General features: G+C 47.8%; 1 long non-coding RNA gene across 1 annotated transcript; it reads right to left on the bottom strand.

Moving 5' to 3' along the window:
- Nucleotides 1-4,802: 4,802 nt before the first annotated feature.
- LOC147577963 (uncharacterized) lies at nt 4,803-22,089 on the bottom strand. The gene is made up of 2 exons (XR_015254645.1): nt 21,514-22,089; nt 4,803-6,610 (listed from the first exon to the last, which is right to left on the bottom strand). It is a non-coding gene; the product is annotated as an uncharacterized LOC147577963 (long non-coding RNA).
- Nucleotides 22,090-22,097: the final 8 nt, after the last annotated feature.

Below are 22,097 nucleotides of genomic sequence, written 5' to 3'. Positions count from 1 at the left end.
CCCAAGTAGGCTTCGCACTGTCAATGCAGAGCCCAATGCAGGGCTCAAACCGATGAACCGTGAGATCATGACCTGAGCTGAAGTCAAGAGTCGGACACTTAACTGACTGAGCCCCCCAGGTGCCCCTGAGCATATTTTTAAAACCACTGCAACCAGTACATTGAAAACAACAAAACGCTGTGAATAAAACTTGGCAAAGATAAAGTATGTTTGTAGATGAGAATACCTGTATTGTATTGTATAGATCTTAGACTGATCTATAGATTCAATACAATCTCAATCAAAACACCAGCAAGATGTTTTTGTAGAAATTAACAAGTTGATTCCAAAGTTACAAAAATGTGAAGGTCTTAAGACAACCAAAACAATTTTGTAAAGTAAGAACAAAGTTTCAGTATTATACTACCTGACTTCAAGACTTAATATAAAGCTACAGTAATCAAGACAGTGCAGTATTGATGTAAGGATAGACATAAAAATCAGTGGAATAAACAGAGAGTCCAGAAATAGACCTACAGTTAACGTAGTCAATCAATTTTTTATAAAGGGGCCAAGATAATTCAATGGGGGAAGGATAGATGGCCTTTTCAACAAATGGGGCTAAAACAATTAAGTATCTGCATGCAACAAAATGAATCTCAACCATCACATCAAATGCAAGAATCAACTCAAAATATGTCATAGAAATTGTAAGAATTTATGCTATACAGCTTCTAGAAGAGAATGTAGAAGAAAATAATTTTTTTTGTTGGTTTAGGTCAGTGTTTCTTAACCTGGGAAAGCCTCCCCTCCCCCCACCCCCGAAACATTTGGCAATGTCTGAAGACATTTTTGGTTGTCACAACTGGAGGGGTGATGCTACTAAGTTAGTGGGTAAAGGGCAGGAAAGCTACTAAATATTCTGTGATACACAGACAGCCACCCCCTACAAAGAATTATCTGACCCAGAATAACAATTGTACTGGAATTAAGAAACCCTGAGCTAAGCAAAAGTTTCTTAGATAGGACACAAAAATCAGAAACCATAAAAGAAAATGAAAAACTTCTGCTCTTTAAAAGACATCATTAAAAAGGCAAAGGCAAGGCACAAATGGGTGAAAGCATTTGCAAAACACGTATCAGATAAGGGACTTTTAGCCGGAATACATAAAGAGTTCTGACACTCAAAGTAGGAAGGCAACCAACTATTTTAATGGAAAAAAGATTTGATTAGATACTTCACCAAAGAAGACACATAAACAGCCAAAACGCACACAACGAGATACTCGTATCTTGACATCATTAGTCATCAGAGAAACCCAAACTTAAATCACAATGAAATGCCACTCCATATCCACTAGAATGACTAAAAATTAAAAAATAAAATAGAAAAATTGACCACACCAATGTTAACGAGGATGTGGACAACTATAACTCCCCTATAATGCTGGTGGGAATGAAAAATGGTCCAACTTTGGAAAACAGTCTGGCAGTTCCTTGTAAAATAAATATGCACTTACATTAGACCCATGCCATCCCATTCCTACATGTTTGCCCAAGAGATATTTACCGAGAGATATTTATTGAGGGACATATAAGTGAATGTCCATGGCAACTCTGTTCACCATAGCCAAAAGCTGAAGAGAACCCAAATGCCAATTAGCTGGTAAATGGGTTAACCGTCTGTCATATATCCACAGAATGGAATTTACTCAGCATACTACTGCTATTGTGATATATACACAATAATATGGATGAATCTCAAAATCATTATGCTGGCTGATGGAAGCCAGACACAAGAGAATGCATATTAGATGATTCCGTTTATAAGAAATCCTGGAAATTCGCAATTATGATGACAGAAAGCAGATCAGTAGTTGCCAGAGGCTGAGAGGAGTGGGAAGGGATTGACTTCAAAGGGTACAGGGAACTTTTAGGGTGATAGAAATGCTTTCTATCTCAATACATATATCGAGGTATAGATATATGTGTATCTATATATATGGGGGCTATGCAACTATACATTTGTCAATCATATTTTACACTAGAAACTGGAGAATTTTATTGCATGTAATTTGTGTCTAAATAAAACCTATTTTTGGGGCGCCTGGGTGGCGCAGTCGGTTAAGCGTCCGACTTCAGCCAGGTCACTATCTCGCGGTCCGTGAGTTCGAGCCCCGCGTCAGGCTCTGGGCTGATGGCTCGGAGCCTGGAGCCTGTTTCCGATTCTGTGTCTCCCTCTCTCTCTGCCCCTCCCCCATTCATGCTCTGTCTCTCTCTGTCCCCAAAAAAAAAATAAATAAAAAACGTTGAAAAAAAAATTAAAAAAACAAAAAACCTATTTTTTAAAAATACAGGCTTCTTTTTAGACACAAAGCCACCTCCAAGATTGGCCTTGTGGTCAGCAGTGTAGGAGGGGCCTCAGAGCACCAAGGTAGGACAAATGAAATCTTAGAAGTTTAGCCAAAGGGGAAAGGCACTGAGCACTTTCATGAGCAAAATTTTTTAATTTGAAAGGAGTTCTAATATTATACATTTGAAAGGATTTACTATTTTTGTCCAGTATCATATATAGGAGTTACAGTATTTGTCCGGTGGAGATTGCTACTAGAGATCTATAAAGGGGGCGCCTGGGTGGCTCAGGTGGTTAAGCATCTGACTTCGGCTCAGGTCATGATCTCATGGTTCATGAGTTTGAGTCCCGCTTTGGGTGAGCTTGAGCCCCAGGTGAGCCCCACTTCTCTCCCTCTCTCTCTTTCTGTCCCTTGCTCACTTGCGCCCTCTCTCTTTCAAAAAAAAAAAAAATCTATAAAGGGATCACTGTCCAGAGAACAAATCATTTCAGGATCTCTGTTAGTGAGTGGAGATGATTGATATTTAGACCCTGACATGAAGTTCCGCTGATTAGACAGAGGCTGCATCCCTCATCTTTAGGGACCTACCTCCATCTGGACCTCCTGAGGCCCAGCACTGTAGGATCTTTGTAAGAATATTCATTGGGGGCACCTGAGTGTTTCAGTCGGTTAAGCATCCAACTTCAGCTCAGGTCATGATCTTGCAGTTTGTGGGTCCGATCCCCACATCGGATTCTGCACTGCTGGTGTGGAGCCTGCTTGGGATTCTCTCTCTCTTTCTCCCTTTCTCTCTGCCCAATCCCCACTTGCACACACTCTCTCTCTCAAAATAAATAAATTAACTTAAAAATTAAAAAAGAATATTCCTGGGATTTCGCTTAGCGCACCATACATACTCTCATACTAATGCCCCTTCATCCTTTGTTTCTTGCCATTAAAAGCTCTTCGCTAGAAAAGGATCAGAGTTGTAGTTTATGACTAAGGATTGGGTTAAGATTATATTTAGGGTTCTGGTCATGGAAAACCTAACTCCTATTGCTCCTACAAGTGTATCTAACACATAGGGAGAGATTAGTATATGTTGTTTAAACCAGAATGAAAACTGGTTTAAACAGAAGGAATCTGTTAGTTGGCTTCCGGTGGCTCAAACATCAGCGAGAATGGGGAAGGGGGTGCTCTCTATCTCTCTGCCCTGACCTCTGTCTGCAGTGCCATTCGAAAACTTCCCACCACCCACCACCAGTCTGCCAAGAGCCTCCTTGTGCCTCCCTGCAGTGTTCCATAAAAGGAGGGTCTCCTGGTAGCACCCATGGAGAAGAGAGGCCGCTTCTCCTTCTCAGGAGTAACAGAAGAAATCTTGCTTTTCACTGGCTCTGATGTGCTTTAGGGCCAAACCTGGACAATGGCTGTGGATATATGGACTGGCTAAAACCAATCAGAACCTGTTCTTGGTGCTGGGGAGTGAGCAACTTCCTGCAAAGAGGGAGAATGGGTGTTTGAACTGTCACAAGGATGTCTAGATTAGAGCTCCCAAAAGGCTCCAGCTTAGACTGAGCAGGAAAAAGGTTGAGTTGTGTTTTTTTAGACCCAGATAAGGAGGAACAAGCATAACACTTTGTGTCTTGCATTCCACTTTTCAGGACTTTCCCTGAGAACCCAAAATTACCTACCTAAAAACTGTTTTTCTTGGTGTTCTTTGCTCAGAGGAGTATAAGACCACATGTAAATATGCAGAGTTGGGGGAGGGGGAACAAATGTTTATGCACATATTGAATTACGGTAGTAAAAACACTGTCTTCATATGGATAAAAATATGGAAAAACTAAATATTATGAGATGTGCTAGGATACTTAATGATATACAAGAGATGGAAAACAATTTAAATGTTTCAACGCTGTTCTCCACAAATATCACAATGTTTGCATAATCATAAGAACAAATCAAACAGAGTTTGGATTAGGTTAGGAGCAAACGCTGGGGCTGGGATTCAGTGAGATGACATTTCCTTGGAGAAGTGATTTAACCTCTCTGAGCTTCAGTTTCCTCAGATGTAAAACAGAGATCATAGTAACAGCGCCACCTCACAAGGCTGTTGTGAGGCTTAAGCGAAAACTCCATTCATATATTTTTTAAGTGTTTATTTATTTATTTTGAGAGAGATAGTGTGAGTGGGGGAGGGGTAAAAAGAGAGGGAGACAGAGAATCCCAAGCAGACTGCGTACCATTAGTGCAGAGCCTGACATGGGGTTCGATCCCACAAACCATGAAATCATGACCTGAGCTGAAATCAAGAGCCATACGCTTAAACGACTGAGCCACCCAGGCGCCCCAAACTGCATATATTTAGTGGAAGTATTTAGGACACGGAGTTTGGTGCACAGCAACCTTTCGCTGTGCCCTGGTGGTTGGGAGGAAGACACGGTGACGGATGCTGTGTTAGGACCAGCCTGGCTATGACCGCGCATAACTAGCATCAGAGTTTTCAAACAGCTTTATTGAGGTATAACCGACGTACAAGAAACAGCACATGCTTAAATGATACAATCTGACAAGTTTTGACACATGTATACGCACTTGAAACTCTCGCCACCACCAAGATAATGCACATTATCTATCACCTCCGAAAGGTCTTCATCCCCTTGGTCATCCTCCTTGTCATCCCTCTGCCACCCTCCATCCCAGATAACCATGGGTCTGCTTTCTGTCAACGCAGATTAGTTTGCATTTCCGAGAATTTCATAAAAATGGAATCACATGCATTATGTATGCTCTCTCTCTTTTCTGGCTTCTTTCATTCAACTGGCTTTGACATTTGTCCATGTTGCTGCATGCATTACTAGCTCACGCTTTTTCGTTGCTGAGTAGTGCCCCATTGTATAATTTGTTTCTTTAGTCACCTGTCAGTGAGTATGTAGATCGTTTCCAGTCTTCGGCTATTACAAATAGAGCTGTTATGGCCTTTTACCTACAAGTCTTTGGGTGAACATACTCTCTCCTCCATGTTGGGTAAATACTTACCAGTGGGACTGCTGGATTGTAACGTAAGTGTATATATCTTTACAAGAAACTTCCTGGCGGTCAATGTGGCATTCCAACTGCACGCTTTGCGGGTGGAGCCATGCCCGAGTCCATCCTCACCAGAGCTTGGAGCCAGGGGCAGGTCAGACCCCATGCAGACTTCGGTTCCCCAGGATGGGGGCAGATGGTCATTGGACTCAAGATGAGTCTGAGGGGAGCCTCATCTGAAGACGGACGAAGCATGAGCAAGAAAGTAGCCCCAGGTGCCTCCGCAGCCCATCTTCACAGGTAGCCATAGAAGGGAAGTGGTTCATGACATAAAGGAACTGGAGGCAGGAGTCCTCTGCTCTTTGCCTTGTAGCCTCTTCCTTCAGGACCAGGGCTCTGACACCCTGCCTGGCTCCTGGGAACTCTTTTCCGGGGCTGGACTTTGCCCTGATTTCTGCATGCAGGCTAGAGTCCTGCTGTGGACCTCCCAAGTCTCTAGACCCAGACCCAGCTGCATCTGCTGACCTTGAGCCTACCCCAGCCCAAAGGCCAAGAGTTCCTAGAGCTCCTGCCTGCCTCAGCCTGTCTTTGACCTCAAGCCCTGAAAACACCCAGTCGCCCTGATGGGGCCAGCTCTGCAGCCTGTCTGCCCCACGCTGACCTCGGTTCTTATGCCCAGAGGTGCTCACACCTGCTGAGCCACCCACCTGTCCTGCCCTAGTTAGGTCTTGGCTTCTCCCACCTGGACTATGTCTCGTCCTCTCCTGGCTGCTCTGCCTGGCCTTTCCTGCTCCAGCCCATTCCCCCCAAACCAGCTGCCACACGTTGTCATTCTAAGACACAAATCTGACCATGTCCCTCCCCAGCTCACAATCCTCCAATGGCTCCCCATTGCCTATGGTGGAAAGTTCTAGTTCCTTAGCCCAGCATTCAAGGCCCTCCATGGACCACCCCTCTGACCTCTCCAGGCTCCACTCCCTCTGTCCCTTGAGCCTTCCTTGTGCTCTAGCCATTGCAAACCATCTTTCACTGCCTTGATGCTCGCTGTTCCCACCGTATGCTACACTCTCTTTAAGTTCCTGTTCCTTCACCAAGAATCAGCCTTCCTTTGGTTCCTCCCTGGGTTTTTGGCACCCTGAACAAAACTCCATGTGGCAATAGTCACATTGTATTACCGTTGTCCCATTGTTGTTTGTTTACCCACTCAGCTGGCAATTCCACGAGAGGCTCTCATCTGCCTACAGCTTCATCCTGTGTCTGGCACGTGGCACCTATATGTTGAATGAATGAGGGAAGAAATGAATGAATGGCAGAGTGAGTGAGTGGGACAGTGACATCGTAGCACCCACACTGGTGACAGCTTGGGTGGGGTTGGAGCAGGCAAGGGATTGTGATGAACCAGAAGGACTGAATAAAGGCACGAAGACGCAAGGAGATGGCTCTGGCGGGGGGCAAGGAAGTTGTTGCAACAAGGTTCTCCCCCGATCTCTCTGCGTGGGTCCATCCTGTACCCAGGCTGCGTGCTCTGAAATCCTCAGAATCCCTGTCATTTCCTCGTGTTTGTTATTTCTGCTACCCCTGTGAGGAAATGCTCCTTGACCCTGCCCTTGAGAAGAGTTGCTCAGGACTTACCGAAGGCTGTTGGCTTCTTTGTGGGCTGGGGGGGTGAGGTGGAGGCTGCACAGCTCACCCCTCCCCTGGGCACCAGGAACTGCCTGGCAGAGGCACCATGGGGAGAGTCTGAGAGCTGGGCAGGCAAGGCCTGAGCCATCTGGGAGAGGAGGTGGGGCCTGTGGGAGAGAAGAATCAGGAAGCCACTGAGTCTGCAGGCTGGGCCACTGGGCGCTGCTGCTGTCTCTGTCTGAGCCCCCCGGGTGGGTTTCCTGTCCCAGTTCTCTTGTACTTAGCCACATTCCTGATGACGAAGCACACCATGCTCCGCCAGCTAAGGGAGCCGGGGCTGATGGAAAGTTCTGTAGGGGGAACGCAGAGTGTCTGCTTTATTCACCACTGTACCTCCAGGACCCAAACCTTGCCTGGCACATGTGAGGGAGCTCAAGAACTGTGTCTGGTGAACGGACAGATGGATGAATGGACAGAGGGAAGGAAAGTTGTCCTGCTTGGAGCCAGGGAGTAGCATCTCCGGGGTCTATCCCTGGTGGCAAATGTGGCCATCAGAATGTGGGACTCTCTTGGAGAGGGGGAGGGGGTGAGGAGTCTAAGTCAGGGATTGTTTGTATTACCTCCCCACCTTCTCAAGATCTCTGCTCAGATCTTAGAGGTCTGGGATTGGTATTTCAGTGAGGCCTATCCCTGCTTAGAGATAGCCTCCTCCGCAGAGCAGGGGGTTCTCATACCTGGTTGGGCACCAGAATTTCCTAGGGAGCCTTAACCACAGTGATTCCTAGGTCCTACCTGACACCTACTACTCAGCACATTGCTGGGTGGAACCACCAAAATCTGTGTTTTTCTAAAGTATTCTGGGTGATTCTGCCACATGGACGACAGGCATAGGAACTAATGAAACGGCTCTGTGGTTCCCAGACACGCTCAGGCTCTCTCACCGCTGAGCCCTTCCTCAAATTCATCTCTCTACCTGCCCCCTCCTCTACCTGGGGAACTTCTGTACATCCTTTCACGCCCAGAAAGCGCCACTTCCCCAGTAAGCCTTCCACACCCTTCTCCTACCCAGCCAGGCAGAACTTTTATCTCCTTCCTGTGAATTTCACAACACCTGTCACTCTGCTCGGTAATTATCTAATAAAGGCTGCGCCAGTTTGCACCAGCAGCCTTGGTAAATCCTTCCAAACATCCTTGGAGGTAAATGATGATCATGATGATGATGACAGTGGAAGCAAAGACTGATTAGGGGAAAAGCCTGCTTGAAGCCATTAAATCCTCACAACAGCCAGGTGAGGGGGGTACTATTACTAGCAGGCCCATCATACAGATGAGGAAACTGAGACCCAGAGAGGCAAACGCCCTTGCCCTGGGTCACCCTGGAAGTGGCAGAGCCGGGATCTACCCCAGGCACTGCTCCAGATCGTGCCAGATTGCACAGTCTTACCCACCACACTTCAGCCCTTTTACAAATAAGGACTGAGGCTCAGGGAAATATTGCCCCCAAACTCACCACTTTATATATATATATATATATATATATATATATATAATAATTTTTTTCCAAACTCCCCATTTCCATAAGTAGCACACACATTATTTACACCCAGGAGCCCTGATTCCCGAGCTCCACACTCCCACATGGCCCCTTTTTAAACATGTTGGTAAGGAATCCATAGGCCAAGCCCCATTCTAGGCTCCCTTTCTCATCCCATGACCCCCCCAGAGACCAGCCCTCTCCTCTTTCTGGCCTGGCCTGCCCTCTAAGCTCATTCCCATTCATCCTGCCCCACCTTAAGTTCCCTGGAAGGAACACCCAGCCCTGGCTGAGTCCACTTCAGCTGGCAGGCTGAAGTCCGTTCATTGCTGGCAAGTTTTTCTCCATTACTTCCCCATACAGCAATCTGGACTGAGTAGGCTGAGTCTGTAGAGGAAACAAGCCTCCTCCTCTCCCTGGGCCTCAGTTTCTCCATCTGTAAGGCAAACAGTGGTTGCCTTCCAGGGCTGAGAAGAGGCTCTGGTGATCAGAAGACAAGATGCTTTGCAAATACTGGTGGTGGTCCAGCCCCGAGTACCTCACTCCAGTGAGCATGCAACTCGGCACTGTTGCCCTGGCAGGTCATCGACCTTCCCTGTGCCCCAGCACCCCATCCACTGAATGGGATCACAAGAAGACCTTTGCACAGAATCACCATGGGAATTGAACGCGGAAAGGCAGTAGGTACATATAAAGGGCGCCTAACACAGGCATAATACCTCCCTAGGTAAATGGTAGCAGTTACTAAGTGAAGGGCCCTGCCTCCTTCTGAGGGAAGAGTGGAACAAAGTAGAATCATAGCTGTGAAGTCAAGCACCCTTTTGGAGAACTCCAGCAGTAAACTTGGCTCTCCGTGGTGGGTCCCCAGCCCAGCCATCCCACCCACTGAGAATGCTCTACTGGTCCAGCTGGGTGACAGCAGGGTTTTAAAATCACACTCATGGGGGCGGCCTGGGTGGCGCAGTCGGTTGAGCGTCCGACTTCAGCCAGGTCACGATCTCGCGGTCCGCGAGTTCGAGCCCCGCGTCAGGCTCTGGGCTGATGGCTCGGAGCCTGGAGCCTGTTTCCGATTCTGTGTCTCCCTCTCTCTCTGCCCCTCCCCCGTTCATGCTTTGTCTCTGTCTGTCCCATAAATAAATAAAAACGTGGAAAAAAAAATGAAAAAAAAAAAAATCACACTCATGTTTCCAGTTCTGCTATTTATTAGCTGCATGATTGGGGGCAAGTTATTTCCCTTCTCTGGGCCTCATTTTGCCACATCTGTAAAGTGGGCAGGACACTCCCAACCTTGGAGGATCCCGTGAAAGTTACAGGTAACAGTCAAGAGAAAGAACATAATCCTTAAAGCTCTATTACCCCCACATTCTAGATGAAGATTCTAGATGAAGAAACTGAGGCTCAGAAAGCCTCCATTGCTTGCTGGCTCAAGTCCAGGACACTTGCTACCACACAGGAAGGTGTCCCCCAGTTCATGAGTTTTTGAGGCCATGAGGAATGGCTCTGGCTGTTCAAGGCCAAGGACGCAGGGTCCCGCTTTATATGCCTCTCCTTACAACTCTCATTAGTCATAGCCAGCCAGGTCTAGACCTAACTATCAGGCCCTCCAGAGTGGGTCAGAGGGGAAAGAGCCAGACCCAAGATGGGTGTGGCAGCATGGCAGGTGAGGCCATGTGCCCTGTGACTACCGGAAGACCCGCAGACACCAGACCGGAAAGCAGAGCACTTGTCCCGATCGACCGCACAGCGGGGACACAGTGACCTCATCTCCACTGTCAGGAGCTCAGCTGTCAGCACTGTGTTCCTTTTTACAGCCTGAGTCAGCGGACAGAAACACATTGCATCGCACTGGCTTTGTGTCCACTGATTTTAGACACAAAAGGGCCTAAAGGGCCACTTCTGAGTAAATGACAAGAACTCTCCTTAAGCCTCTGGGTGAGGCAACTTTTAATTTTCTCTCTTCTGAAGACGATGAGATACTATTTTTCACCGATCCAATGGACAAAGACAAAAAAGACAGACCACACCCAGTATTGGCAGAGGACTGTGAGAAGGGCAGGTCCCTTTACACTGGTAGAAGTGCAATGCATACCATGTTTCTGATGGGTGACTTGGCAACGCTTTAAAAATTCCTGTCCTTTGACCTCATAATCCCTCTCTTGAAAGGATTCATACCTAGTTCTTGGTACAAAGTTGGTCTTCATAGAGTTGTTTACAACTGCCCTCAAATGAAAGCCACCTGAACATTTATCAATGGGAGATTGGTTAAACCAATGATAGTCTATCAGTCAACCATTAAAAGTCAAGCTGGGAAGAATATTCACTTACTGAGAAAGTGCTCCTTATAGATTAGACAACAAAGCAAATTATATTCAGAACAATTTGCATTGATACGAGCAGGCTTGATACGTTTTCCCACATTGGGGTTTGCCCACTTGGAATACTCCCTGTTAGCTCCAGACACAAGGTTGTAAGGAAGCCCAGGCTACTGGAGACAGAGGAGAGTGTGACACCACGTGCAGAGACCGGCCCGCACCAAGTATCCCGCTGAATGCACCTGCATGAGGAAATTCAGCTGCACCACAGGGAGCAGAATTGCTGAATCCACAAAATCAGGAGAAATCACATATCATTGCCGTTTAAAGCCACTCAGCTTGGAGTGGCTTAGATAGTGGAAGCACCCCAGTGTTTTCATTTCCTAGATTTTTGAAATGTATGTAGACCCGTAGAACAGAGCACCTGTGACCGAGCACCCAGCTCCCGTGTGTGCCACCTGACAGAAGAGCCTTGGCTGAGCCCAGTTATTGAGTATCTACCACTGGCCCATCACTGCGTGGCTTTCACAAACACCATCATGTACAAGATGGTTAGTAAATATTTATGGAATAAGTGAATAAATGTCTTAGCACACACTGCAGCCCCGTGAAGTAAGAGCACCTTCATTATGACTCAACTGATATTCATTCTTTAGGGGAAAAAATCAGAAAAATGCAGATATTACAAAAGAAGAAAATAAAAATTACCCCTAAGTCTACTACTCATCATTTCAATTAATATTTAGCCTACATTTGTGTATAGAGATTCATTTACATTACATATGATATTTACTTTTTTTTTTTATTTTTTTTTTTAAATTTTTTTTTTCAACGTTTATTTATTTTTGGGACAGAGAGAGACAGAGCATGAATGGGGGAGGGGCAGAGAGAGAGGGAGACACAGAATCGGAAACAGGCTCCAGGCTCTGAGCCATCAGCCCAGAGCCCGACGCGGGGCTCGAACCCACGGACCGCGAGATCGTGACCTGGCTGAAGTCGGATGCTCAACCGACTGCGCCACCCAGGTGCCCCTATGCCATTTTTAAAAGTAAATATCAGGGGCGCCTGGGTGGCGCAGTCGGTTAAGCGTCCGACTTCAGCCAGGTCACGATCTCGCGGTCCGTGGGTTCGAGCCCCGCGTCGGCTCATAGGGGCGCCTGGGTGGCGCAGTCGGTTAAGCGTCCGACTTCAGCCAGGTCACGATCTCGCGGTCCGTGAGTTCGAGCCCCGCGTCGGGCTCTGGGCTGATGGCTCAGAGCCTGGAGCCTGTTTCCGATTCTGTGTCTCCCTCTCTCTCTGCCCCTCCCCCATTCATGCTCTGTCTCTCTCTGTCCCAAAAATAAATAAACGTTGAAAAAAAAAAAAATTTAAAAATGGCATAAACATGCTTGTTCTGTAACCTGTTTTGTTCATCAAAAAAAAACCCTCTTGACTTTCTTTCCATGTCAATGACGGTATATGTCCATTAAACAACATTTTTAAAAAAATTTTTTTAACGTTTATTTATTTTTTTGAGACAGAGAGAGACAGAGCATGAACAGGGGAGGGGCAGAGAGAGAGGGAGACACAGAATCTGAAACGGGCTCCAGGCTCTGAGCTGTCAGCACAGAGCCCGACGCGGGGCTCGAACCCACGGACCGTGAGACCGTGACCTGAGCCGAAGTCGGACGCTTAACCGACTGAGCCACCCAGGCGCCCCTAAACAACATTTTTAATGGGTGCACATATTTGCCTGGGTGCCTCCATCAGGAATCACACATCTTCCTCCGCCCCACCCCCACACAGAGGTGAGCCCTGCCAGCCTGGTATGTGCTCTATGACCCCATCACCTGACTATAGCCAATCGGACCCAAGATAAACATCTCACCCAAACTGGGCTGATATGCTTCTCTTGTCTACAAACTTAGAATCCGGACCAGGAGACAGTCAAATCAGCCTGAGGGTCGTTGAAATGGTCCCACGCATATTCTGGCATAATCTGCCTTGTGGAGACATGCCTGTCTGCGCAGAGAAAGAAGAATAAAGCAGGGATGAGTGACACAGACCATCCCTGTGGCAGCCTCCTCGCTGATGGCACAGCTTTGTCAGCATCCAACTGCCTTTCTGCCCCTGGTTTGTGAGGCACCTCTGTATCTTTTAATAAATTCTCCTTTGTTGGCTGAAGTTGGCTTAAATATATTGATACTTGCACCCAAAAAATCCTAACAATGATTACTCTAAGGGTATAAGAAAGATGGGACTCTCAGGCACAGAGGACCTCCTAGGCCTCTGGGAACCAGTGAAAAGAAGAACAAGCCAAGATAGAAGAATATCGCCCCAGCACCTGCTATAAGCAAGGCTCTACCAGCCACCTTCCAATACCAGGTACACAGGATGGAATGCAAGCTGCCTGAGGGCAGGCTCCATAGCTGAGCAGTCAAGGCCCTCTCTTTATGCCATGGCCTGCACCTTCCAGCCTCAGCAGCAAACATCTATTGGGCACCTGCCATCTGCAGGTCACAGCGTTCAGGGCATAGATGCCCACAGATGCGTGGAGTTCTGTGCACTACTCTGGACAAGTCATTTCTACCTCTCTGGGCCTCAGTCTTCTCATCTGTACATAGGTTGACATGTGCAACCTGAACATCTTTCCAGCTCTTATACCCCTAAATCTAAGCCAGGGTCCCGGTCCCAGTGCTCCAGGAAGAAGGTACATATAACAAGCCCTAGCAGTGGCATCGCACCCTCCGAACACCTTCACTCATGGTCTCCTGGAATCCTTCTAACAGCCCCACAAGTCAGGGCTCATTAGGCCAATTTTAGGGTTGTGGAAACGGGAGACTCAGAGAGAGAGAGAGAGAGAGATGAAGCAACCTGCCTGAGGGCACACAGCTGTTGAATGGAAGAGCTGGAGCCAAGTGCTCCCCTGGGAGAAGGAACAAATTACCCGAACTTTTATTATCATAATTTTAAAGATGAGAAAAATTTATATGAGGTACCCGGACCAGTCAGATTCATAGAGACCCAAAGTAATATGGTGGTTGCCAGGGGCTGGGGGTAAGGTGATGGGGGTGACTGTTCAATGGGTAAGGAGTTTCACTTCGGGAGGATGAAAAAGTTCTGGGGATGGATGGTGGTGATGGTTGCACAACAGTGTGAATGCACTTAATGCCACTGGACTGTACCCTTAAAAGCGGCTAAAATGGTAAATTTCATGTTGTGTATATTTTACCACGATTTTTTTTTTTTTAACGAGAAAAATGAGGTCTAGCAAGATCAACAGAATGGGTGTAGAGCAGTTTATGAGAGTTCTAGGAACAGACTGGGTTCAGTTCTCAGATCTGCCACTTGTTTACTTTCTTGACCTGGGGCACATTACTCGAGAAATGCGCCTTGGTTAACTTCTTTGTGAAATGGAGTGGGTCTGGGATTGGTTATAAGAATTAAAGAAGATAATTCCACGCTGAGCACTTAGCCATGCGCCTGGCACACAGCAAATTGTCATTACACATGACTTCTTTTTTTTTAAGTTTATTTATTTTGAGAGAAAGATAGAAAGCAAGTGGGGGGAGGGTCAGAGAGAGAGAGAGAGAGAGAGAGAGAATCCCAAGCAGGCTCCACACTGTCAGCACAGAGCCGGATGCAGGGGTCGAATCCACAAACCATGAGATCATGACCTGAGCCAAAATCAAGAGTTGGACCCTTAACCGACTGAGCCACCCAGGCGCCCCACGCATGACTTTTTCTTATGACAAGGCCTCTCAACCCAGAGTCAGGAGGGCCTTGGAGGGTACCTGTTACAAGCTCCTCGTTACAAAATGGAAGAGACTGCGGCTTAGAAAGGGACAGTGACTGGCCTGAAGTCACCCAGCAGACCCGTAACACAGCCCAGCATGGCGGAACCACCAACCCTCTCTGAGTCCTCTGTCTCCAGCCAGCCCACGACACTTTTCCTTTTTTTAGAACTAAACTTCCATGGATTTGGGGCATTCATTTCAAGCCTCATGGAGGAAGGGAGGGTTTCTCTGGGCGCCCAACTGGTTTTCACTCTCCCCCTTCTAAAGCATGAGTCAGCTCTGGTATAAACGGTGTGAGTCAGCCAGCAACTCCTGATGAATGTGCGTGTGACTGCCAGGTGGCATCCAGGTGGGGGCTGGGGGAGGGGGGTGAGCACAGCGTGACACCTGCTGGGTCGAGGCTGCTTGCTTGGGGAATGAGCTGTCTGGATCCCAATCGCCGCACGGTGGTATCTGGCCATTAAGAAGCCCAGGTTTCATACCTTCGATTTGCTACCATATCCCGCCTCTGGTGTGGCGTCTGACTGCTGCGCGTCTCGGTCTCCTCAACCGCACTGCGGAAATCTGAATAAATCTAGTCTTGCCCTCAGCACAAGGTGTGAGGAGGACGCAAGGAATGATGCGTGGGAAGGTATCTTACACACTTAAAAAAAAGTTGCATCAGCATAAAGGGCAATGTTATTTTTCAGGAGAAACAAGTCTCTAAGAACAAAAGAGACCCCGGTCGGGCTGTTTGTTTTTCCCATCAGTCCTTGGGCTTCTCAGGGTCGCTGAGACGCTCCAGTCTTCTTGCTGGTCCTACCTCAGGGTGCCAGATTAATTCCTCAGACGCAACCTTAACAGAGAGTCTACTGGGCACGAGGCCCAGGGACAAGCTGATGAACCCTCCTCAGTGGCCCCCATAGGGTCAAGACTGTTCTGAGCTCCATTTTACAGAGACAAAACTGAGGCTCACAGAGAGAACACAACATGTCAAAGATGGGACCACTGGCCGCATGGAGCTGAGCCATAAGGCCAACTTCAGGACTGTTCCAGTACTCTCCCTGTCTGTGGGCTTGAGGAGGAAAGCCCTCATGGCTGCATCAGGTCCCCTCCTTCTAACTCCAGAGACCCCCCAGAAAACAATACGTGGAAATCCAAAGAGGTAGATTCCTGCCACCCTGACGTAAATCCGGCTTTGAGAATGTAAAACACAGTTATCATTTTTCAAGTATTGATTATATGCCAGTCACCCGACAATCATTTTCTCACTTCCTATTCTCAATCGGTCTTTGAGGTACGTACTAATATTCCTCTCATTTTACAGTTGGGGAAATCGAGACTCAGAAAGCCTAAGTAATATGCCCAAAGACAGACAGCTAGCAGATCTGTCTCCAATACCTGTGCTCTCCATACCACATATCACTGACAGACTCCTCACTCATTCATTCATTCTTTGCTTCATTTATTTATTAAACATTTACAGCCTCTTCCTTGTGCTAAGCAACCAGCTGGACAGAGAGAAGACAGAAGCCTGAGCCCCTGCCCCAAAGAGGTCATTACCTGGGGAAAGATAAGGTTCAAATCATTGTAATCTAATTGATAAGAGCCAGACCCAGGTACATGCTTGTGCTGGTGTTGGGCCAAGTACCTGAACAAGTGCTGCTTGTCAGAGTTTTTATTTTTTTCACCAAGGTGCTAGAACTCACACTTACTACCTGATCTCGGTCAAATTACTTCACTTCCCTGAACCTCGGTTGTCTCTTTTACAAATGGGAGAGGGGCACCTGGGTGTCTCAGTCGGTTAAGCCTCTGACTTCGGCTCAGGTCATGATCTCCCGGTTCATGAGTTCGAGCCCTGTGTTGGGCTCTGTGCTGACAGCTCAGAGCCTGGAGCCTGCTTTGGATTCTGTGTCTCCCTCTCTCTCTCTGCCCCTCTCCTGCTCTCTCTGTCTCAAAAATGAACATGAAAAAAATTTAAAAAAGAAAATGGGAGAGAAAAATATTTATCTCATCAAGGTCTTGCGGGAATTAAGTTAACTGGAATAATATTGTATCCATTCTTTCAACAACTATGTACTGAGTCCCAGCATGTGCCAGGTACTGTTCTTGGTGCTACAGATGCTAGGGCAAGTGGACTTACTTCGTTAAGTAAAACAAGGAAAAAAATTAATCGAAGCATGATGTACATACAGAAAAGTGCAAAAATTGAAAGTGTATACAGCTCAGTGAATTTCTACAAACTGGACACACCCTGTAACTAACACCCTGATTACAAAACATTCCCAGCCGGGTCAGGGCTAGGATATAGCAAGTGAGGCGCTCACCTCCACAGTAAAATTTAAGGCAGGGTGGGGGGAGGGGTCAAAAAGTTCAGTCATCAAGATAAACAATGTTTCAATGTGGTATTTTTCAAAAACTCAAAGGTAATGCAAAAAAAATCCATGATGACAAAATATCTAAATTTTATATGAAGACGGGATTAGTAATGGTACCGTGTTGAGTCATATGAAAGCTCAGGGCAAAAGGAAAATGTCGGTAATGTTGATCCTGCCTTATACCAACCAGTCCCAGCGCTCATATCAGCTCCCCTCATAGTCACTGCCTTCCCTCCAAGGGTAACTATTATCCAGACTTCTAATCCCTCAGGTAAATTTTGCCTGTTTCTGAATTTTGTATACATGAAATCACACTCTTTTGCATATGGCTTCTTTCACTCCACATTATGTCTGCGAGATGTAGCCATGTGTGGCATGCCTGGGAAAGATGTTTAAACAAGGGAAGGATGCAGTGGCTGGGCGTTTTAGAGAGACCACTATGGTGGCAAGTGGGAGCATGGATACACGGGGGTTCTAGACTGTGCTGGCTCAGGGCCAGCGGGGACGAAGAGGAGGGGGTGGAGTCCAGTGATATTTTGGAAGGACAGGGTTCTTAGGACAGGATATTAGGAATGAGAGAGAAAGAGGAGTCAAGGAAGATGCTAGGTCTCTGGCTTAGGCAATCTGGTGGATAGAGGAGCCATCTCTGAGGTGGGGACCGTGGGGGGTGGGTGGCGGGGGAAGATGGATTTAGAGTTAAACAAAGTGAGTGCCAGGTAGGTACCTGTAGGACATTTAAAGGGCTCTCATGGAGGCAGCTGTACAGACAAGCCTGGCGCTCGGGAGAGAATGGAGAAGGAATATATTCCCTCTTTGTCCTCCAGCATTAGCGAGCAGGTGGTTGCCCCGATGAGAACGCTTGCAGAGATCCGGGGAAGGGTGCACGAAAGGATAAAGAAGGCAAACTGAAAAGTTCTCGGACAGCGGGTGGTTTGAACAGGTGTGCAAATTAGAATGAAAATATTAAAGAGAAAACTGTCCTGCTTGGCCCATCAGGCCTTCCTGGAGTCCAACACCGTGTTTACCTGCAGCCTGGGAGGATTTGAGTTGCAAAACATACTAAGGATTAGGGGCGTCCCGGTCACAGCCAGGGCCAGCCCCCCTTGCATCAGCGGAGGCTTACTCAGCAACGGTTTTTCGCCTTTTCTCCGGGACGCTTGCCTTTAAAGGCAAAAGGAAAAAAAAAAAAAAAAAACCAAAAAAAAAAACCCCCTTCCCGGGCCTCCTTACTCTCTCGAGGCTAGGGAGCCGCTAGGACCGCCCTGCACAGCTCCGCCCGAGCCCACGTGCGTGCTCTGAAGCACGCACCCCGGCGCCAGCAGCCGCTGGGCCACCTGGCACCGCCCCTTCAGTCCCAGAGAGCCCTTCCTCCGACTGGCTAGGGCTGGAACTGCTTGGAATCAGACCCAGAAAAAGTCGAGTTCCTTCCAGAGCTAAAGGCAGCCTCCAGGGAACAAAGCTGCCAGTGTGAGCACAGCTTGGGGTTGAGGGGGAGTGGAGGGGGCCCTAAGTCCCTCCAAGCTGAGCACCAGGACTCCACAGCCTCCTTTCCAGCCTTCTTTAAAGCCTTGGGGTAGGGGAGGCTTGAGGGGAAGCTGAGATTTCCTTCGGTCCTTCCCCTGCTCAAAAACCCTCCATGGCTCCCCAACGCTCACTGAATAAAGTCTTAACTCCTATACCCTGGCATTTGAGGGGCTTTATGACCCCAGCTCTTCCATAGCTCCAGTTCTCCCTAACTTGATCTCCTCTCTCTCCCAAGTCCCTACGTGGCAGCCACAGGGGCTGCCTAGGAGGGGTCTGTGGTTTAGGCTGCACCTTCATGACTCCTTCCTGGCATTTGCTCATGCTCTCTCTTCCCTCACATCCCAAACTTGCAGGCTCAGATGCCATTTAGGCTTTTTCTCTGGTGTTACCTCTCTGGTTGGAGTTAAATCCTGTTTTCCAGGACTCAGCCACCCCCCAAATAAACTAGCCCACCTGAGAATCTAACCTCTGATTCAGTTAATAGCTTCTCATGAATTTACCTCTAAAAGGCAGCCTCTAGGGGGGGTCATAAAACTTTTACAGAGAGAGAACACCCAGAAATGGAATTTCTTTTTTTTTTTTTTTTTAATTTTTTTTTCAACGTTTATTTATTTTTGGGACAGAGAGAGACAGAGCATGAACGGGGGAGGGGCAGAGAGAGAGGGAGACACAGAATCGGAAACAGGCTCCAGGCTCTGAGCCATCAGCCCAGAGCCCGACGCGGGGCTCGAACTCACGGACCGCGAGATCGTGACCTGGCTGAAGTCGGACGCTTAACCGACTGCGCCACCCAGGCGCCCCCAGAAATGGAATTTCAAGCAGATAACGGGGGTCTCTTTGGGCAGGTATGATGAAGTGGGGTGAAGGTAAAGCTGTTTTTCTGGCCACTCTGCTTTGTCTTCTAATGCTACCCTGACCACGGGAAGAGGATTTGATTTGACATTATTAATTAGTACTGTTTATTTGGATAAACTTTTACACATATCCATTTTTCCTCAGGCCGATCCAGGAGGAAATTGTTATACCTATTTTACAGATATGAGTCTTGAGGCTCAGAGAGAAGGGATTTGCTCAGTGATGTTTGGCAAATAAATTGCAGAACTGGGACTCAGGAGTCTGAATCCAGGGGTCCACCATCAGTCTCTGAGTATGGTCTAGAGATTCTTTCTTCCTTTTAGCAATTACTCTCTCTCTACCTGCTGTCTTTGCACATGTTCTTCCCTCTTGCAAGAATGGCCTTCCCTATGATCCACCTGGTGAACTCATGTTCAGCCTTCTAAACCCTGCTCAGCATGCCCCCTCCCTTCCCTGAAGCTCTCTACTCCTTCTCCTTCTTCTGGGGTACAAGTTCTGCTCCTATGCACATTCTTATCCCTGTACACTCAACTTGGTATTATTGCTGTCCATTTTTCCTCTTCCATCCTTTCCAGTTTAGGGGCTCCATAAAGCTAGCAACAGACACATATGCGTCTATCCCTGGGGAAGTGACCAACACAGGGCTGGTCTAGAGAAGGAAAGGAAGCCTGATGGTGAGTGTGACCCATGGGCTGAGTGAGACATACTCACAGCTGGGAAGAGGCATGAACAATAGACTGAATGTGCTTGGAAACAAGGAGCTATGGAGAATTTGAGCAGGGAAGTGGCAAAACCAAAACGGTACTTAAGGAAATACTAGAAGCGTTGGCAGGAAACAGGCAGACTAGCTACTCATATGATCGTTCATTATCACCTGCCTTCACTCCTTCACCATGTGTCTCCACCACAGAAGCCGTCCTCAGGGTGCTCCATCTAGGGGAGGATAGGAAGGACCAGCAGCACACTAAGAAACACCAAAGGTATGGGGTGCCTGGGTGGCTCAGTCAGTTGAGCGACCTACTCCTGATTTTGGCTCGGGTCATGGTCTCATGATTCATGAGTTTGAGCCCCATGAACTCTCTCCCTCTCTCTCAAAATAAATAAACTTAAAGAAAGAAAGAAGGAAAGAAGGAGGAAGAAAAAGAAAGAAAGAAAGAAAGAAAGAAAGAAAGAAAGAAAGAAAGAAAGAAAGAACGAAAGAAAGAAAGAAGGAAAGAAAGAAAGACGGGCCCAAGGGTAAAGAAGATAAAGATTCTCTCTTGGGGGACTCTGGGACACTTTCCAGAAGCCCCATTCCAGAGGTACTTTGTGCAGTCTGAAGCATTCTGGCACACTGAGGGGGGAAGTGGAGGGAATCGGGCAGAGGGAACAACCCGAGCAAGAGTAGAGATGTAGAAAATGCCGGTGTGGAGGTGAGGCAGAGCTGGTAAACTAAGCAGGCTGGGCCTTGCTCCCTCTCTGGCAGCATTAGTCACAAAGGGCATGACAGTGAAGGTCAGGAATGGAGGTGAGACCAGAGGAGCAGAGGCCCTGCAGACAGCAGGGAGGGAAGGAGGATGGGGTGGTACAGAAATTGAAATCAACAGGACTTGGTGGCCGCTGGTACCTGAAAAAGAGGTACCCCCAAGCTTTCCAGGCTGAGCAGCTGGTTGACCACAGAAATAGAAGCCGCCGGCAGGTGTGTGTCCAGAAGGGGCCTGCTCCCCCTTCCAGAGCTCCGGACCCAGCCAGGGTGCCCCCTCTGCAGCAGTGGACATACAGCCCAGAGAAACGAGTCATGTGGTCAGCTCAGCCTGCTCCTTTCCAGCTGAAAGTAACTTCTCTCTGTCCCTCTCCACAGGAAAAGGGACGCTCTGCCCAACCTTGGGACTTTGGACTGGGGGTCTTTGCCTTCACTGTGTCTCAAGTAAGACACAGTTTAGAAGAGGAAAGAAGGTGAAGTAATACCACTACCCCTAAGGAGGACTTGCTGTGTGTCAGCAAGCGCTGAGTACTTCATGGACTTATCTGGAAATTATAACTCTCACGACAGCACATGAGGTTGAAGGTGGTATTAATTCCGTTTTACCCGTAAGAAAACCGAGGCTCAAAGGCCAGCACGTTGCCTGGGATCATGCTAGGGCTGGTATACAATAGAGCTGGCTTAAACCCAAGGCCTCCTGTGCTCTTAGCGTTCGTATTTTTCACACTTACCTGTTGCCATAGACTCACATGTCCTGTCAGGAGTAGAGAAGACTTCACAAAGGAATGATGCGAAAGCCCAGAGAAGAGGTGGGTATGGATTTTCAGGCAGAGGGCCCAGCCCGTGCTAAAGCAAGGCTTGGCTGGCAAACAGGAATGTTGGGGGTGGACGGGGGTTAGGAGAAAATCTCGGAGCGAGACCTCCTGTAGTTAGTCTAACAAATACTTAAATAGCACTTAGCACGAAACAGACACTGTTCTAAACACTTTATAAATATTAACTCACTTAATCTTAACAAACCTATGAGGTGGCACTATTATTATCCTTAGTTTACGGAAGTTATCTGGCGGCGGAGTAAGGACTCCACAGAGTCCTCGCTCTTAAGCGCTACCCTACGCCGCTCCCAATTTGCCGTACAGCCGGGTACCAGCTCCACCATTTTGCTCGAAGTCCCTGAGGCTCAGAGAGGTGTGCACACTTATTTAGCGTCACACAGCGAGGGCGCTTCCTGGGACCCAGGGCACGGGCAGCGGGAGAGATCCGCCGCCAGAGCGAGGTGCGGACAGGGCGCCTTCCAGCCCTCATCCCCCGACCC

This window comes from Puma concolor, chromosome C1 (genome assembly GCF_028749965.1).
Source record: "Puma concolor isolate L17-30 chromosome C1, mPumCon1.1.hap2, whole genome shotgun sequence".
Classification (NCBI taxonomy): domain Eukaryota; kingdom Metazoa; phylum Chordata; class Mammalia; order Carnivora; family Felidae; genus Puma; species Puma concolor.
The sequence above is the reverse complement of the archived record's forward strand: the minus strand, read 5'-3'. Positions and strand labels throughout refer to the sequence as shown.